Consider the following 14,351-nt stretch of genomic DNA (forward strand, 5'->3'; position numbering starts at 1 on the left):
GCCAGATACATACCTACACTCTCTGTCTCCATTTGTTTCTGGTGTCCCTCTTGTTGCAGGGCCATCTAGATATTCTGAACTTCAAACTCTAGTGACACTGGCTCAGTTAGACCTTTAGATCATTAAACTGCTTAGTGGTTAAGTAGTGAGGATTCATCGATTGCATGGCACCAATCCACCCCCCTGTGTCTACAGCTGCAACTCCCTTTGCTGTGTAGCACTGTTTCCCCATCCCCACTTTGGGGGTGAAAAATCAATCTGGATCAACCAGAAAGCTCTTTTATCTCTCACACATCCCAGCTTGTCTGTAGATATGACTGTACTCAGAACTTCATGCCTCGCACATGCAAAGTGTGTCTGACCACTTTGCATATCCAAAATGTTGCCAGTCCAAAAGTAGAAAAGACACATTTTTATCAACAGATCAGATGTCCCTGATGTATAATGGCAGTCTTGGCTTTAGTCATTTTAGGTACACTCAAACCATTTGGCTAAGACCTAATCTCTCCTCACTTTGGCCTTTCCAGAGTTTATTCAAGTATCTCCATCATTTTGCAGACTTCTTCTACCTGGCCTTTTCATATGTGGTACAGGTAAAGACTAGGAAGGTTCTACATTTGTTGAACCTCAGTTTAAGTTTTCTAAGCACAAACAGTTGAGGTCTGGCTCTGTGAAATATCTTACTTGGTGAACACCAGTATTCCCCTTTCTTCAGCTCGTATAATGTCCCAAGACTGCAACTGAGTAATTCTCCACGTATGTATTTCTCATGGAACTGTACAGTGCACCTTTCCTATCAAAGATGCTTGGCTGTTCACATCAAAACAACTCCTGCAGTCTTTACTCCCTAATTTGTCTTCTGTGATGACTTATTAATCTGTTAATTTGATATACCCTTTGCTAATTTTGCTGAGCATTTCATAACAACCCACAAACACTCTTGTTTACCTGTTTTGTTACAACACATTCCCCTGCATCTGTAGTTTTTATTTATGAACTAATGTTTCATCATCTTGGAGAGCTGGTTCAAGAAATATATCAGGCAAAAACTTGGGGAGAAAATATTCTTAAATATAGACCATAAGAATTCATCGTTATGTGTCAGTGTTTCCTATAACTTTCTAGTCTATAAATCAGATTAAAAAAAAAAAAAAAGTTAAGGGACTGATTAACAAAATTACCTTGAAGTGATTCCTCAGTGATATTTTGTTGTTTAATGGATAATTTGATATGTCCCTTGACCATATCCCACTAGTTTCCTTTGTATTTTTGAAGTTCTGTTGGAACCATTCTCTTTGTTATATGTATTCATAGTATAAAACCCCATAGTTTATTTAAAGGACTGTTCTGCAGATAATTACAATAGCTGCAGCCCTTCTTTCTGTAAAACAAAAAGAGTCAAAACCTCAGGGTATTAAGCTTCTCTTTAGCTTTAGCTGACATCACTCTTCTAATATGAGTTCTGCTTTAGATATAACTATATTTTTGATCCTTAACAACTAACTCAGACTTGCCTTAATGTTGCACCTTGTGGAAATGTGCAAATTAATAAAAGCCAGCATTTGTTTTTTACTTAAGTCTAAAATGGCAGATGCAACACACTTAGAAATCAACAACACACTTAGAAATCCTCAGCCCTCAGAATTTTGGAGTACTTGGAGCTTGTTCTGTCTCCTAGTAGTACACAGTTAAACTCTCCTGGCCATGGCAATCTTCCGTGTCAGACTGCACAAGCAGGCAAACCAAACTTTGGAGTAAAATTCGAAAAGCCTTCCTTCAGAAACCATTTACAGTACGTATATAGGTAATAAACCACCCAACATTAAGCCCAACAGTGACTCATTCAGACTTGGATCTGAAATATGTCAGAAGAGGCTGTAAAGCTAATTATCTGGCAGTTGAAGCAATGGATTAAGGCTATGAGTTATTAACAAGCTTAATCCTGTAATCCATATACCTGCTCTGTGACTCTTAGCAAGTCACTTAAGCAGACTGCATTCCCAGGATGAGTCAGAAAAAAGTCTACATGGATGAGTGCTCTACCCTAGTTAACAAAAAATAATAACAATAGTAATTAAATAGATAAGAATCATGTTGTCTTTGCGGATGAACCAATGCACAGGCACGGACGACTATAGGTGATTGAAAGTTTCAGGTGTGCCTGTAATATCTGTGGGATGGTGAGCAATATACAACAGGCACAGTGATTAATGTACCTGGAAATGACACCAACACCAATAATATTACTGGGGCAAAATCTGAGAACATGCCCTCTAGACGGACTTATTTAAAAAACATAAAGCTGCAATAACAAGGGGTTAAGATGGAAAAGCTTCGGTCATTTTACATTTTTAGCAACATTTATTGAGTTATTTATAAACCTCATATCAAGTATATAAATGCTAATAAGAACTAGCAATGTGAGTTTTAAACATTTTGATTAAACAGCAATAACATTCATTTTAATAAAGGGAGAGCATGGGCTTGCACATTCTGTCACAGGAAGCTTTTTTCAAACCACAGAAAAGTCCTTAAGCATCCCTTAGGTATCAGGAAAATACATTAGTGTTCCACATGTGGAAAAAAATGTATATACTGTTGTGTCACCAACACACACACACACACACACACACACACACACACACACACACACACACACACACACACACACACACACACATCCCCCAAACATATTTTAAATCTGTGAAAGTTTTGGAAGATGTGTATAAATATTAATATAAATAATGACAGACTAAATATATACAGATGTAATTACAACAGAATAGTCTTCAAGAAGATGTTCTATATACTGCAGCAGAAGCATGTAAGATAAATTCTCTGCTAGTAGTCTTTCTGCTTTTAATTAGAGTCACAAGAAATGATAACAAGTAACTTGACATGTTTTGCCAGTGAAGCCACATGAGAAAGTCTGCACTTTGTCTGCAGTTTTGAACTTTTGTACATTTTGTCAGTGTGCAGATATAGGAGGATCTCTAGCCCACACTGTTTTCACATGTCCAGATGTACTGACATTTTACCCAAAGAAACTAAATAACAAGAGAAGACAAAGTAGTTAGCCTGGAAGAGCAGAAGAAAAAAAATATAGAAAAGCATGAATCTGAAACTACATGTAAACATTAGGAGTTGAAATAGTTTTTTCATCCGAGATTAAAATAGAGCTTCTAATATTCATCTTTTTTTTTTTTCTTCAGGCATCTCACTGTTTGCTAACAGTTAATCAGAACTTGACATGCATTTGCAACCAAACATCTATAGCTTTAATATTTTTATCAAGGCATTGTAGGTACTTACCAAATACAGCATCTGTTAACTCTTTCTCAGTGTCATTTGTCATATTTCCAAAAGACAGGCCTGCAGTAGCTGTAAAGTTAACAGTCATGTTTCCATAAATGAATTGCAATTGATTAAAAAATACTGGGGGAAAGTTTTCATTGTGAAGTCACGTGATACCATTTCTCATTATCAGTTGCCCTAGAAACTGTTTTTCCTTGCTGTCGCCTTCCATTTTAATCTAGTGTCTCTTTGTGTATTTGCATTCAGTATTTTGGAACAAAAGGCTCACCAAGACTGGCAAACAAAGGCATTTCATGGCTTATGAATGATGTGAAAATCTGAGTTCCATGTGAATACCAAGTGCTCCAAATTTGAAGAGCAGAAATCCCAGAAATCATTGCAAAGATCATATATGGCTATGATAAAATATCATACTTTTTAAAAATTGTACAGGGAATCATGCTAAACATATTTTATTGCAGCATAGTAAATTTCTTCCTTAAATCATCTGTGGTGATTGGGATTCATTGTAAAATTAACTTTTTAGTTAATGTCAAGTTAATAAAAACAGGGATAATTACATCCAAGTAAATTCAGCAGACTCTGAATTAGATTAGAAATGAAACCACAGTCAACCTTTTTAGCTGTGTGATTTGTCAAGGTAGAGGATTAGTATAACTGAGAATAATGCTTTTGTCTGTCTGAGACTATAATTATATTTTGTCATTGTTTGCCAACTACAGGTATAGTGAGGTTAAATAAGCAGGGAAGGAATTTCATTGATAGTGCTAAGATGACAAATAAAGGTTTCCATCACTGGTTACTGCCACATAATTCACATATCTTAAGATAATTTCCAACCAAAATGGAGGTGTTCTGCTATCAAAAAAAAAATAGAGGGGACATTATAACAATGTGCCAGGATAGTGAATGTGCTCAGGTGACATTGTAGGCCTCGTAGATTGCTCTCTGTCACTAATATTTTAAAACTGCCATAAAGGTAGAAAACTTACTTAATTGAAAATTAACTTTAAGGTAAACACAGAAACTATGAAGAATTAAATAAGTATTATTCATGTCAAATCAATATTCTAAAGAAAGATGATATATAGTCAGTCATTCATTCATGCATGCATTTACAGTTCCTGCTGTATTATATTCAGTGTCAAAGAGGAACTGGAAGTTATCCTTCCAAGCAAGGAGCATTAAGGTTGTTAGCTGTTAATGAGCTAGTGCCTGCAATCGAGGATGCAGGGTTTGATTCCTTCCATTTCTGCTATCTCACTGTGTAACGGAGAAGTTAGATGTTCACACCATGCATGGTCATCAAGAATTTCATCAAGGGCTAGGACTACAAACGTTTCAGGACAGCAGTATTTCCTGCAGTGAAAGAGTTTCATGCCACAGTTTTCCTGTGGATATGACTACAAATATTTAATGTATTTTTTATCTTTGTACTTACCATGTGGCACCTGCTGCTACAATGCCTGTTTTTACCAATCACCAAGATAAGTGCTATTCATGACTGTATGTGATTTCATATTTTTGGCCCTAACCTTTCCTCTGGCACTAGATGTACCTACTAGTAGATGCAATAGCTGGCTATGCCATCTACTGTTGGCATGTGTGTTCCTGCACATTGCTGTCTGAAAGCTACTACATGGAAACACAGATTGGCGAAGCCAACTGCCTGGACCATATTTTGCATGCAATGTACCTCTCTCTGTCTCTCTCTTTCTGTCTCTAGGGTAGGTGCTGTCTCTGAGGCAGGCTAGACCACCTTCCTCACCCCCCGAGTGAGCCTGCATCAGCTGTTCACTGCCACCCTATATCATCAACTCCTGCAGTGTCCGGGTACTGGCTGATCCTATGCTGTCTGACTCACAGTCAGGTCATTATCCTTCTGTACTACAGAGATGATTATATAAACTGATCCATCAAATTAATTGTTTTGAATTCACTGCTCATAAATCATAGGTACAAATTAAACAAAGAATATCTATTTACTGTTCATAAAAGATGACTTTGCATGAAATCTTAATTTATTTTACCACTTTGTGGCTCTACAACATTACCAGCAAGATAAACTGTTACATCTTCTCATTAGCTTCTTTAAACACCACTGATAAATTCTGACAATTCCCTTATTTCCTTATCTCTTTACTTAGCTACTCTTACAATAAAAAAAAAAAAACAAATCCAGTAGGAAAACGCTCAGTTTATTCAATACAAGATAAAGCTTTCAGGAAACACCTTTCTTCAGTATACAATATTCTTTCATTCCATTCAATTTATACATCGTTAAGAAACAGCACATGACACAGCCAACCAATTAAAAACAAAAATCCACTAAAAGAGGTAATACTTTCTAAAAAGCATTCTAAAATTATAATAAAAATGATAATTTATTTATTTATATTGTTTCTGTTTTGCAACCAAAATCGGTTTTATTGTAACTACATTATTCAGTCCTGGAAGTTTATCTGCTTCCAGTCCAGTTGTTGTATCTTTCGGCTTTTCCCGGCTAGGGGTCGCCACAGCGGAACTCCGGTCCGCTAATGATTGGTAGTAGATTTTTACGTACCGAGTTGCCAGCCCTGACGCACAACCTTCAACGAAGGTACGCCCATTCACGCATGTCTCCACACAGAAGACGCTTTAGCTGAGAATCGAACAGGACAACGTCTTACTGTGAGGTGACAACAATTTCAAGTTTATTATTCATGTCCTCACCCCTTAAACAACTACGCACAACTTCTGAGGCTTTAAATTTAAAGCCATGTTGCTAACCTTTTTCTAAAATGTACTTTGCTAAGGCATTTGTCTCTACTAACCTTCTAATGTCAGATTTGTGTTCAATAATGAGGTCTTTAAGCCACCTTGAACATTTCCCTACATAGAAACATTCCCAACATATGCACATTGCAATATAAACTATCATAGTGGTATTACATGTAGCTTGACACTTAATCCCAAAAATGTCCTTTGTTATTGGATGCTGAAATTGTATAGTGTTGCAAATGTTATTGCAACAACTGCAATTATGGCAGGGAAATGTACCACTTTTCTTTATCAAGGAAGTTAAATAGGAATCAATAAAAGCCGGCAAATCTCCAAAAGGCAAATTTATTTCAGTAAGCGTTTTCGGCAAGGTTCTTACCCTGCCCTCTTCAGACAAACACGTGCAAATCAATTAAACCACTTTTTAAAAAGAACAATGTATCAATTAACTAAACTTAATTAACTATTTAAAAAGATACCACACAATTACAGATATCCATCATACTTGCTACAAAAATACTTCACTAATATAAAGAAAAAATAAATAATAGAATATATCCACAATATGTGTTTATATTTAAAATGTATCCTCATTTCGATACATTTATTATTTATATATATTATTTATATCTTTTGTATATGGTCACGAAGCTCAAGAAAATAAATAAATAAATAAATAAATAAATAAACTTGCCATAACGCTTTGGTAAACAAAGATGTACTAAACAGCTAAACAGGAGTTAATCTGTTTCCTTACCCCAAAAATACACCTCTCATATAAAAAAATACAACGATAACAAAATATCTTAAAAAATAATTTACGTCTAAATCTAAAAATAATAATAGTACATGCTTAAATGGCTAATACCTTGTTAACAAATATACTTTCATCTTTGAAAGGCTAACAGTTTAAGCATACATTTTATAGATATATTTTCATTAAATCCTGGATAAAGATGGGCCTTTGTTCTTATTTTCCACATCAATTCATCGACCTCCAACAATGTTTGCCAAGGTCCCCCTCTAAAATCTTGAGGTCTAAACAATGTTTCGCTAAAGCATTGTTAGCGTCCTTTTTAATAATAGCATATGAATGTCCGTAAATACGCTGTCTAAACTTTCTTTCAGTCTTGCCAATATAATAGGCCTTACATTGGGAACATAGTGCCACATATGTGACACTTTTAGTGTCACAACTATATCTACAATTGATTTTATAAGTTGTGTCATTAATACATAGGAGGTGACTGACCAAAATGTATTTACATTGGGAACAAGCCCCACATTTAAATATACCTACATTCCTATTCGACTGTGTTCTTTTTTTGGCCTCTAAAATAGCTTTTAAATTCCGGCCCCTCCTAAAAGTGATCTTAGGACATGTACCAAGAGATTTGGAAAGCTTTTCATCACCATTTATAATATTCCAATTTTTATTTAGAATGTCTCTAATAAAATGGTGGTCTAATGAAAAGGTACATAAAAACCTGGTTTGATAGATATTAGTATACCTGCTGTCAGGGGTCCCTTTTTGGTTGGTGAGGCTACCTTGATTAAAACTGGCCTCTAGATGTGTTATCCTTTGGTTATTCAAAATAGGGGAGAAGTGCTCTGTGGTTCTTTTAAATAGCACTTCCTTTTGAGTGTTGAACACCATGTGACTTGGATACCCCCTACTCAAAAACATGCCCCTAAGGTTTTCACATTCGGACTCAAAATCTAAATTGTCAGAAATCGTTCGAGCCGCCCTTACCATCTGACCTTTAACTACGGCTCTCTTCTGATGGTAAGGGTGATTGCTGGAAAAATGTAAAAATGTATTTCAGTAGGTGGGTTTTCTATAAATTAAACTTTTATACCTGCCATTAATTTTGTTGTTAATCAACAAAATATCCAAGTAATTTATTGAACTTTCACTTATCACATAAGTGAATTCCAAAAAATTAGTCGTTAATGTAATGTCCTTAATGAAATCAGGTATAAGTGAAATATCACCTTTCCAAATACAAAACATGTCATCCTGGTACCTAGTGTACCAGGAGACATTGTTTTGGAACATTTTGTTGGTGAATAAAAAGTTATTCTCCCATTGTGCCATGACGGCGTTAGCAAAACTTCCGACACAGGGGGACCCCATGGCCACCCCTGATTTTTGTAAATAAATTTGCCCCTCAAAGGACATAAAATTATTGGTTAAAATGATTTCTAGTAATGTTTCAATCAAGTAAATAATGTTGTCATTAGATTTCTTGTTGTGTAGAAAATCCCTTATCCACTCCAAACCAATTTTTTGTGGAATAACGGTGTAGAGGTCCTTTATGTCAATTGTCAAAAAACATGTATTATGTTGATATTCTAGTTTGTTGATGTTATTTAAAAAGCCCCATGAATCTTTGCATATTTGGGGTTCACTTTCTACTAAGGGTTTAAGAATAGTATCTACATACTTGGCACAGCCATAGGTTATCGACCCACGGCCATCTACAATGGGCCTAAAGGGGGGGGGTTTACCATGGTCTTATGGATTTTGGGAGAACCAAACAAAGCTGGTGTTCTGGGCGCTAACATAGATAAATATTGGTGTAGGTCAAGGTCAACATAACCTTCTAAAAATAAATCATTAAGCATAGATCTAATCTTTTTATAAGCTAAATTAATCTCATTAAGGCTTACCTCAGTATAAGCAGCTGTATCCAGCAATTTGTTCATGCTTTCCACATACACAAAATGGTCCATGAACACCAGACCTCCCCCTTATCAGGCTTCATAACCCTTATATTACAATCATTCAAGAATTTTAAAAAATCCTGTTCAGAGTGATTGATGTTATGGGAATTCCTTTGTTGTTTTTTTCTATCCTTAATAGCCCTGAAATCCATCTCACAAATTTTTTTCAAAACCATTCAAACTTGGATGTAATGGGGGGTTAAACAAACTTGAAACTCGAATAGAATTGACCATACTAGAACCTTCACCAAAAAGAAGATTGAGGTTCAACTTCCGAACAAAGAGTTTAAGGTCCACAATCGTCTTGACTATGTCCATGTTCATTGCAGGAACGAAGGTTAGACCTTTGGATAAAAAGTCGACCATTTCTTGTTCCACGTCAATGATGGTGTAATTGTATATTGAAAAGCCACCCCCTGAACTAGTATGAATACGTGGTACCCCACCAAAGTCCGGGACTATCTCCTTCTGTTTCTTGTTTGGGTCTGATTCTGATTGGGCTGTCAACTGGTTTGATGCACTTCCTGGTTTCGATGAAAACCCTGCTGTTGGTGTTCGTCATTATTGTCCATATTGGTATTGGCACTATTATTGAAATGCCTATTACGATTATTCCTACCATTATTTTCATTAGACCCATTGGTTCTAATGTTATGGTTGTTGTTATTATTATTAACATTGTTATTTATAAGCCTCTCACTTCTCCTTAAAGGCTGAGGTGCAGGGGAATCTTGTGGAAGGCTATTATCATTTTCGCTATTGTCATTAAGGGTCACTATGTAAGAAATTGGCACAAGAGTTCCAGCCTTTGGGGGCTTAGGATAAGCCCTATTATTAGAATAGTCATTTAAATCTCTTGCCAGTTTTTTCTTTTTAGTGACCAAAAGTTTATCCATTGTTGCCTCAATACTTGAATAAATCCTGCAATATTCATATTTATACCTAAAAAAAATCTTTATGAGTTTTAATTGCTTGTTCTAAACTAGCCAAGCCAATTTTCATATTGTTAATTTCGTTATTGTAGAAATTAATAAGGGATTTCAGGAACTCAAATCCCTGCCGATCAAACAGTTCAATCAGTTCTTGATGAAAAAGAGAATTGTCAACCAAACCAGCTGGGTAGCGCCACTGACGCAGGCCTTTGGGAATGACTTTTTTCTCAATGCATTGCTCCAAATATGCTATCTCAAGCTGCCATTTCCTGCATTTATATAAATTGTTGTCGAAGTCATTGATTAAAGAAGAAACAATCGTCTCCCCTTGTTCCTGAATGGCATCGGGTTGACTGTTCGTCACATTCGTTATACTGCCGAGAAAAACATTGTTGTTAAGAAAAGAAGACATAGAAGGAATAAGTTCTTCTTGATTGGATACCTGATTGTTGTTCACTATACCAATGTTAAGATTAGAAGAAGGTATATTAACAGTTCTTATATCTGTATTGTTAGACCTATTAGCCTCCCTGGGTCCAGAAGTATTCGGGCTGTTGATTGTAGGTTCACCAGGTACTGGATTATTAAGACAATTACCGCTTTCATTATGGCAGTTACTGCTGACATTGTTCGGTCTAAATCCCAAACCTTGAGCTTCGTGCATATAATCCAAACAAGAAGCTTCGACTTTCTGTGTCAAAGCTTCCACTCGCCCTAATAAAACTTGTACAAGGGCGGTAAGATTAACAATATCGCTGTTATGATTCGCATTGGAAAATCCCTCCTGGGAAACATACTAGGAGAAGCCGTTCCGGTTCCACTCGCCATTACAAACCAAATGAAATACAACAAAAAAACACACGCTAAAACTTGTAAAATAAAGGCGAATAAGAATCAATAAAAGCAGGCAAATTTCCAAAGGGCAAATTTATTTCAGTAAGCGCTTTCGGCAAGGTTCTTACCCTGCCTTCTTCAGACAAACACGTGCAAATCAATTAAACCACTTTTTAAAAAAGAACAATGTATCAATTAACTAAACTTAATTAACTATTTAAAAAGATACCACACAATTACAGATATCCATCATACTTGCTACAAAAATACTTCACTAATATAAAGAAAAAATAAATAATAGAATATATCCACAATATGTGTTTATATTTAATATGTATCCTCATTTTGATACATTTATTATTTATATATATTGTTTATATCTTTTATATATGGTCACGAAGCTCAAGAAAATAAATAAATAAATAAGTAAATAAACTTGCCATAACGCTTTGGTAAACAAAGATGTACTAAACAGCTAAACAGGAGTTAATCTGTTTCCTCACCCCAAAAATACACCTCTCATATAAAAAAATACAACGATAACAAAATATCATAAAAAATAATTTACGTCTAAATCTAAAAATAATAATAGTACATGCCTAAATGGCTAATACCTTGTTAACAAATATACTTTCATCTTTGAAAGGCTAACAGTTTAAGCATACATTTTATAGATATATTTTCGTTAAGTCCTGGATAAAGATGGGCCTTTGTTCTTATTTGCCACATCAATTCATCGACCTCCAACAATGTTTGCCAAGGTCCCCCTCTAAAATCTTGAGGTCTGTGTTGTAAAATGGCAAACTTGAAATCATGTCCAGGGTGGTCTAAACAATGTTTCGCTAAAGCATTTTTAGTGTCCTTTTTAATAATAGCATATGAATGTTCGTAAATACGCTGTCTAAACTTTCTTTCAGTCTTGCCAATATAATAGGCCTTACTTTGGGAACATAGTGCCACGTATGTGACACTTTTAGTGTCACAACTATATCTACAATTGATTTTATAAGTTGTATCATTAATACATAGGAGGTGACTGACCAAAATGTATTTACATTGGGAACAAGCCCCACATTTAAACATACCTACATTCCTATTCGACTGTGTTCTTTTTTTTGGCCTCTAAAATAGCTTTTAAATTCCGGCCCCTCCTAAAAGTGATCTTAGGACATGTACCAAGAGATTTGGAAAGCTTTTCATCACCATTTATAATATCCCAATTTTTATTTAGAATGTCTCTAATAAAATGGTGGTCTAATGAAAAGGTACATAAAAACCTGGTTTGGTAGATATTAGTATACCTGCTGTCAGGGGTCCCTTCTTGGTCGGTGAGGCTACCTTGATTAAAACTGGCCTCTAGATGTGTGTTAGCCTTTCAAAGATGAAAGTATATTTGTTAACAAGGTATTAGCCATTTAGGCATGTACTATTATTATTTTTAGATGTAGACGTAAATTATTTTTTATATTTTGTTATCGTATTTTTTTATATGAGAGGTGTATTTTGGGGTAAGGAAACAGAATAACTCCTGTTTAGCTGTTTAATACATCTTTGTTTACCAAAGCGTTATGGCAAGTTTATTTATTTATTTATTTATTTTCTTGAGCTTCGTGACCATATATAAAAGATATAAATAATATATATAAATAATAAATGTATCGAAATGAGGATACATTTTAAATATAAACACATATTGTGGATATATTCTATTATTTATTTTTTCTTTATATTAGTGAAGTATTTTTGTAGCACGTATGATGGATATCTGTAATTGTGTGGTATCTTTTTAAATAGTTAATTAAGTTTAGTTAATTGATACATTGTTCTTTTTAAAAAGTGGTTTAATTTATTTGCACGTGTTTGTTTGAAGAAAGCAGGGTATGAAACTTGCCGAAAGCGCTTACTGAAATAAATTCGCCTTTTGGAGATTTGCCAGCTTTTATTGATTCTTATTCGTCTGTATTTTACAAGTTTTAGCGTGTGGTTTTTTGTTGTATTTCATTTTATCAAGGAAGTTGCTTGATTAACATTAAAATCCTTATAGCATAGTTCTCTTTTTATGTTCGTACTATTCTTATATGCAAATTTCGGTCTGATTCCTACAATAGCTAGCAATTCAGGCATAGAGGATAAAATCCTCCAATTCTTTTTTATTATTTTATTATACTTTCGACTTGTTTTGTGTAGATATTATAAGTAATAACATACCTAAGTACAGTTTCATCATTATTAATTACTGGGATGAGCTGTGCAATTAATCATCTATTTTCCAATACTTCTTTCTTAGCATTTTGAATGAGATTTTCATCATAGGTTCATAGGTTCATAGGTTCATACTAGGCTATCTGCCCTAGGGCATTTATAAGCCTAGCCAGAGTGTGTGTGGCTTTCACCACCCCTTAGGATGAGAATACTATACCCATTAGTTTGCTGTGCCTCTGTCCAGCAGTGACACAGAGATGATTCCTGGGGTAAACCTACGATCTCCCATCCACTCATCAAGATTTCTCTTGAACAGAGTCAGTGAGGGGCTCTGCCTCACATGGACTGGGATTCTGTTCCATAGTGTAGGGAGTCTCTGGGTGATGAATCTGTCCCTCCAGCACGTCCTATTTATATCCGTGTTGAGGTTTAAGTCTCTTGCTCTCGTGGCTCTGGTGGATTTGGATTTTTTGAGGTGGAGCATGTCCATTAATTCCGGGTTGGACATGGCCTTGTATGTCAGGCACAGATCACCTCTGAGCAGACGGTATGCGACTGAATAGAGCTGGAGTTTCTTCAGTCGGGCATCGTATGACATATGTTTGTGCCCCTTTATCCTTTTGGTGAGGAACTTTTGGGGTCTTTCCAACTGCTGCAGGTGTCGGGTAAGGTACATTCCAAATGGGGCGTTGTACTCAATCATTGGTCTGATAAGTGAAGAGTACAGAGGTACAATGACCTCTCCTGATCTGGATGTGAATCCCTTCATGATCAGGTGGGCAATGTAGAAGGTCTTCCTAACCACTTTGGCAATGTGAGTGTCAAAAGAGAGGCTACTGTCAACTTGGGTCCCCAGGTCCCTGATAACTTCTTCCGTGTTTAATGGATTACCATCTATGTGGTAATTAGGGGATACCTTGTTTTTCCCAAAGGGTATGACTATACATTTTTTGGCCTTTAGCTTAAGGCCATGGCTCTGGCACCAGTTATCCATTTCTATGAGACCTCTCTGGAGGATGTCTGTGTCTGATGGAGTGTCAATTATGGTGCCCAGTTTGCAGTCATCTGCAAATTTTGTCAGCCACAATCCCCCTATGTTTGCCTGCACTTCAGAAAAATAAATGCTGAACAAGAGGGGGCCCAGTACTGAGCCCTGTGGGACACCGCTCGTGACTGGCTTAGAGTCTGACATGGCACCAGCAACTCTAACTCTGTGTGTTCTGTCCTTGAGCCAGTTTGCAACCCATCTTGTGACATATGGGTTTACATCTAAGCTGGTGAGCTTTTCTATGATGGCCGAGTGGGGTATTGTGTCGAACACTTTTGCTAGGTCAAGGTAGGCTGTGTGAACTGCCTTACCCTCATCAATGGCCTTAGTGACTGTTTCGAAAAAGTTGACCAAGTTCAAGAGGCAGGATCTGCCCTTGACAAAGCCAAATTGGGTAGGATCCGGTGTCTGTAGGTCCCCAATGTCTTTATTTATGAGTTCCATTATGATCCTCTCCATAGCTTTGCAGACAAGGCTCGTCAAGCTTATGGGGCGGTAATTTCCAGGGTCCGTAGAAGCACCGCCTTTGTGGA

Source organism: Protopterus annectens, chromosome 14.part0 (assembly GCF_019279795.1).
Source record: "Protopterus annectens isolate FY-2018-M chromosome 14.part0, PAN1.0, whole genome shotgun sequence".
Lineage (NCBI taxonomy): Eukaryota > Metazoa > Chordata > Ceratodontiformes > Protopteridae > Protopterus > Protopterus annectens.